The sequence below is a fragment of the Cetorhinus maximus genome, unplaced genomic scaffold, assembly GCF_964194155.1.
Source record: "Cetorhinus maximus unplaced genomic scaffold, sCetMax3.hap1.1 HAP1_SCAFFOLD_1816, whole genome shotgun sequence".
NCBI lineage: Eukaryota > Metazoa > Chordata > Chondrichthyes > Lamniformes > Cetorhinidae > Cetorhinus > Cetorhinus maximus.
The window spans coordinates 49,521-56,285 of NW_027597756.1; the positions used below are offsets into that span (position 1 = coordinate 49,521).

At 48.6% G+C, this 6,765-nt stretch overlaps 1 pseudogene; it reads left to right on the plus strand.

The window, feature by feature from the left end:
- The first annotated feature begins 583 nt into the window (after positions 1-583).
- On the plus strand, positions 584-735 carry LOC144676673 (U1 spliceosomal RNA; annotated as a pseudogene).
- Positions 736-6,765: the final 6,030 nt, after the last annotated feature.

Below are 6,765 nucleotides of genomic sequence, written 5' to 3' on the forward strand. Positions count from 1 at the left end.
GCTGTGGTGGGGAAGAGACCGTTGTCCACCTCCTTGTGGATTGTGCCTTTGCAAAGAAAGTCTGGAGAGAGATGCAGTGGTTGCTGTCGAGGTTCATCCCGAGCAGTTCTGTGACACGGGACTCTGTGCTCTACGGGCTGTTCCCAGGGACACACACCGAGACAAACATCGACTGCAGCTGGAGGATCATCAACTCGGTGAAAGAGGCGCTTTGGTCTGCCCGAAACTTGTTGGTCTTCCAGCACAAAGAGTTGTCCCCGACCGATTGTTGCGGACTGGCACAATCCAAAGTCCAGGACTACGTGTTGTGGGATGCACTAAATCTTGGAGCAGCTGCCGCAAAGGCGCAATGGGGAAGGGTCGCTGTCTAAGACCTTTCTACCACAGCGCACCGAGGGACTGGGAACTGTTTAAATCCCCTCGGGCTGTACAGCTCAAAATGAAAGGCTGTAAATGATTGTAATATTGTTTGTACTGATGCACCTGGTGATACATTTTGTAAAAGTTTAACCTGGATTGTACCCTTGTAATGTTGTTATTGAAATGGTTTGGAATGTGATTGAAGATATTTTATGAATAAAGTATATTTTTGCAAAAAAAAGAAAAAAAAGGTTCTCCCAGGACGAGGCTAGCCCATTGCACTTCGGGTGTGCTAACGCCTGCGATGTCCCCAAATGCGGGATACTCGACTGCAAAATTTGTGGTAGTGGGGGACTGCGTTCGCGCTCTCCCCTGATTCACAATTCAAAAAATAGATTTCATCATATCTTTCATTTTCTCTTCTATTTCCTGTCAGCAACCTTTTCTGAAAAAAGAAATATATAACCCCCAATGTGTGCTCTTCAAAATCTATACTGGACTGGTTATTTAGTTTTTTCTTTCCTCCTCGCAAATATTATCCAACCCCCATTCTTTTCCTCCCTGTCATTATCAGCCGGCAATTATTCCATCTCTGCATCATTTTCGCCAGACCGTTTGTTTTGTGGCCGCCAAATTACTCGCGCCATTTTTAACCCCGCGTTTGCCCACTCAAAAATCTCTCTCAAACAACCCCCATCTAACACCCAACCCACCATCACAACAGTCCCCACACTCCCAGCACCGCCCCACCCCCTATCTCTCTGGACGTCTGTATAAATACAAACTCATATCAGTCAGCTATTAACTCATATGCATTCACCATTTTAAACATGTAGCAGCGACCCCTCACTATTTCAAACATGAACAAGCACCCTGTCCCCATGTTCATTCAAATTACCCCCCTCCGAAACGAACAGCAGCCTCCCACCTCCTCTGTATAATCTCCCCCTTAATCAGCCCCCTGTGTGACTCCTACCTTCTGAAACTCCTGCCTCCTCTCCCCATGTGTAAAGTCTTTCCCTGCCCCTTCTGCAGCTCACTTCCCCTGCTGTGGGTCCATCAATTCACCTGTGATTATTCCTTGAAGGCTTAAATAGCGCAAAGCGAAGAAATAAACAGAAAGAAAACTGGAGAAAGGCAGATAGAAACCTAAACCCTCAGTAAAATGACCACCGGGAATCCCGTTTAACCGTCAGAATGATCGCGCAGCCCAAATTACACGCATTATCCCTGAATTATAACAAGATTTTAGGCAGCTTCACTTTAGGACTTTTCATTTCCTCTTGTGGGGCTCCTGTTCCTCACACACTGGAGGCTAACATGTAAGTTTTAGATTGCAAGGCTGGGCTACTTTAACCCCAAGATTTTCTTTTTGAAACTCCAGGCCCACAGTCCAACAGGAACTGGTTAACCGGAGCCACCGAAAACCAGGGTCCCGGAGAGGAATTGAAATCTCGGGGTAAGAAACGGACACAAACTCACGTGGGCCCATGGAGCACGGCCTTGGAGAAGGTCTCAGGAAACTCCTGAAGAAGAAGAGTCCTTGTCCCAGTCTGGATCTTCAGATTGCAGGTTTCAAAATAAAAATTCTTTGAGGGGTGGGGGAGAAAATTAATTCCATTAAAACAGAGAGCAAAGAACATTTTCAAACAAAATAACGCAAGAGCCAATGAATCACTCTCAGTTACAACTCAGCAACATCCAAATACAAACAAGTCAAAGAGTTATAAAGCAGATTGAGACAGAGGGAACACACACGCACATTAAGCCAGAGTGGGGACTAGCTCCGCACTCTGGAGGCGGTTTTCGGATTGGGTTCCTAGCCAGGTATATCCTGAATGAGCAGTTTGCAGACTCCACCCCTGGCATGTTGGGATGTCTCTCAATCTGCTCCCCAGGAGGCCTGTCCATTGATATGTTAATCCCAGGGCAGGACAACTTTCTGATTCTTCCTGTCCTTTGACGTGTTCACCCCAGGAAAACAATGTTTCAGCCATTTTCTGGTTAATGTTAAAACTTTAACTCATCTTGTCGGGAATGTCACTGCAGTTCGAAATATCAAACACTAAACCCCCAACACAAGACTGTGCAAAGCATGTGGATTGTTACTGAGATTCCGTCTGTGATTTTTAGTGATGTCAGTGTGGATTGTGTAATCTGTGTGTGTGTGAGTGTTGCTGGTCCCATAATGTAACGCAAATGTCTCCTTGCAGCCTCTCAGTACGCCACTCATGGTCCCCTGGTACTTTTTGGATTGTCTGGAGAAGACATTGAAAGAATTAGAGTTAAACAATGCTAACACTAGCTGCACTGCGACGAGTATATGAGAGCTTATTCTTATCCAGGGGTGTATGTCCACATTCAGCCCCCATTCCCACACTTGCTCCCACCGTCGGATCTCTCAAGTGCTCTTCCGTATCATTGATTAGCCTTTTAAACACCGCCTGTAACACGTAATGCTGATTCCTCACCTTTCGTAAGTCACCTTTAAACTTTGTCAGACTTTCGGGAAGGTGGGGAATTGGGGCCTGCTTAGGTTCCTCATAGTGTTCCAGGGCATGGTGGAGTGTGTCGGAGGCGTTGACTGAGACCTGACCCCTTTGTTGGACGTACATTATTCACGCTGTGTCTGATAGTAACTGGGAGCCGGGGTTCCCTTGTATCCTGAGCGGGTGTGATGGTTTTCTCTGTGGGTAATTTCTAATATACAACCCTCCGTTCGGTTGTACCCGCATTTGTCCAGCACCCCCCCCCGTTCCAACTGGATGGGAGCAAATTGTGAGGCTACCTTTCCATCTGCAGCCGCTCAGTGATACCCTGTGTATGCCCTCATTCTTGCGTATGGCATGCATATCTATGGGGTAGTACCGGAGGGAGTCATTGTCTCGGATTAACCCAATGTTCTCCACTCGGTACTGAGGGTGTGGGCCCGTGTCTGCTGTGACTGAGGGGATTGCCCATACCTAACACGTTCATTTGGTTTGAGGTGCACTTCTGAATCACCGCATACACCCTGGTCACTCCTTTCAATGTACATGCGTCGATGACGCCTGGGTTCTTGGCCATCCCCCACAACCGGGCACTGTTGATCCAGCCCGGTACCTCCCCACTTTGGATCTGGCCCAGATTTTGTCTTAATTGCCCGATCAGCCACTGGCCGTAAGCTGGCTTTTTTAGGTGCTGCCCTCTTGTCGTTCCTCCCTTTCTATTAATTGGCTGGTGGCTTTAGCATGGGTCTCTATAACGTGTACGCTTTCCAATACAGATGCCACACTCTTGCCCCCTAGGGCCGCTGCCGTTTCACCACCCCTCGCTACTCTTATGAGCAAGCTGCCTCATGATCCCTTTAAGATTCGTGACCTCGGAGTTGATTCCTTGAATGTCGAGAGAGTTTACCAGGGAAGTCCCTGTGTTCACCCCTGTCAGTACATTGTTAACTAACTCTCTCTTCTGGCGGTGGAAAGCAGGATGTCCCCTGAATCTAGTGGCACCCGTGGCGTCGGCCGGCTGATTAATCACAGCCTTACTCAGTAATTTGTACAGTTTTCGTAGGGGCGCTTGGTTACTGCAATACTCAGGCAGTTGCATACCTGCCAGGTTCACAATTACCTGTACAATTTCATGTTTAACATTATCATACAAGAGTTCATCGTCCGTATACAGTACCAGTCCATTCTGTGGCCCAGGGGTCATGTCTGGGCAAGATAGTCTCTGTGGTGTCGTCGTGTCCTGTGATAGCAGGGTGGTGTCGGTCCGGGGGTCCGCCGTTGCAGTCAACTCTCCGTGTTTGGCCCTCAAGATCCAATGCCAGGTATCTGTCATTCCCAAGTCTTCCTCCCCGGGACAGTGACCCCAGTTGTTGTTCTCCTGGGGTGTGAAGGTAAATTGCGAAAAATCTCTCACACACTGTATCTCTCACACACTGTAGCTTTCTCCTTTACGTCCCTCCTTGTGCACAGCCCACGGTGACCCTCCCCGTAGTTGAGGATTCCCCCTTTTCTCTTTCAGATGGCCAGTCCTCCAGATCGGGAATGAATCCTAAACCACTTGGCTAACACAGTACGGACTGCTCGTTGCCCGTTTTCCTCCCACTGCCTGGTAATTTAGTCTTTCTTACTTACATCATACCTTTTCAGTTGTGACCAGTGTTTCCACCTAGCTTTTCCCTTCATATCGGCGCAGGCACGTGAATAATTCCGTACGGTCCAGTCCATTTTGGGGCAAAACCTGGTTGGCTAGGGGTGATTTGAACAAACACCATGTCTCCGACCTCAGCCGGTGGTGACGGGGGTCCCCCTTTTGTCCTCTCTTCTAAATCCCTGATAGCCTGTTGGTCCTTCACTTCCTGTTGTAATTCCTTTAGCTGTCCATCCAATTGCTTAATATCATTTTTAATTTTATCTCTGATGGGTCCCATATCCTCACTTCCGGTGGCTCTGCCCTCTGGCAAGCGCATCGCCCTCCCGGTCAGCAACTCATAAAGGGGTTTATCTTAAATCCAGCATTTTTCAGTGTCCTTATGACTATCAGGAGAGCTCCGATGTGGCCCCTTTCCGATTCTGACGCTATTAGGATATCATCTGCATATTATAAGATTGTACTGTTGTTAGACTCTACGTCGCACGGACTCAGCTTCTCACTCGTGACCCGATGGAGGATGTTGGGGCTGTTGTGGAATCCCTGTGGGAGCCTCGCCCATGTACACCGTCTCCCTCCCACTGTGAAAGCGAATTTATCTTGGGATTCCTGGTCCAGTGGTATCGACCAAAATCCATTGGCTACATCTAACACTGTAAATATTTTATGTTCGTGTTTTTACAATTAAAGCACACCTCGGGTTTAGGAACGGCTGCTGCAGTGGCCACCATTTCAGTGGGGTTTGTAACCTCACTGCCGACACCTTTATCTTAGTTTTCCCTATGTGGTTATCTACCCCGGTGGCCCATCTTCCTCGATCATATGTGTTCTTGTCTACTAGCCCGGTGTCTAGGATTGACTGGTGGGCCCGGGCCCGGTGTCTAGGATGGCCTGGTGGGCCCGGGCCTGGTGTCTAGGATGGCCTGGTGGGCCCGGGCCCGGTGTCTAGGATGGCCTGGTGGGCCCAGTGTCTAGGATGGCCTGGTGGGCCCGGGCCCGGTGTCTAGGATCGCCTGGTGGGCCCGGGCCCGGTGTCTAGGATTGCCTGGTGGGCCCGGGCCCGGTGTCTAGGATTGCCTGGTGGGCCAGGCTAAGGCCATCCTTGTACAATTGCATAAACTGTACATCGTCTCGGTTCAGCGCAGCACCTACACCCCCGTAGTTACAATATGCCTCAAACTTCCGATTGCCATATTCATGGGCACTCTCGCCCTTTTCTTGTTTTATGGGGCTTGCCCTAAGTCTTGTGCCATTTCTGCTCTAAAGGCTCGGAAATCAGCTTGCTGCTGTGCCTGGTCTGCCTGGTTGTCCGGGCACCGGGGGCACAAGCTCTATCTTAATTGGGGCCACGGGTTATGGTGGTGGTGATTCCCAACCCGCTTCCCGTTGTTCCTCATATCCTGCCGCCTGTTCCACCAGCCCGTTCCAATCTATATTATCTGCGTATTGTGCAGCTACTGGTGGCTGTGGTAAAGCTGCCGAAACTGACATGAGATTTTTTGCCTGGACCAGCTCTTCATTTTGGGATTTGTTGGCCAACATTCGATTTACTTTCTTACTTAACTCTATGTGTTGTCTTAACATTAGGATCCAGGCTTCATCATCTTTGTCTTTTTTCTGATTATCCCACCATTTTCTCTGATCAGCGGGTGAGTCAAATGGGTTCCAATTGTTCTTTCTCATTTTGCCTATCGATTTCTTATTTTTGTCAGCTCAATGCTGTGTCAAGGATCCCTCTGGTCCCCACTCGAGTTTGTCACCACTGGCCATCTCTGGGTAAGACGGTCGGGGTATAGTTGTTGTCAGCGGTACGGTTCTTACCCTGGATCCTTTCTGACCGAACTCGTTACTTGCGGCTAATACCGGATGTAATTATAACAATCTATAAGACAAGCAAACTACCCCACCCTTACCACCCCTTGAACTATTGCCTGGAGCCCAGGTTTCTGATACGCGGGGTGCCTGACACTTCCTGGATCGGGACGGAGTCGGATTTAGTATGAATAAAAATGAATTCACACTGTGACTCATCCCATTTCCCCGTCGGTGTCCTGCATCCTTCGGGCCCTGCTCGCAGCACCAATTGAAAGGTCCGAGGAATACTCTGGGACAAAATTTCAACACTCGGAGTCCAGATACAATATTCAAGTGGTTCCTTTACTACACTTTTTTTTTTGCAAAAATAAACTTTATTCATAAAATATCTTCAACCACATTCCAAACCATTTCAAAAACACCATTACAAGGGTACAATCCGGTTCAACTTTT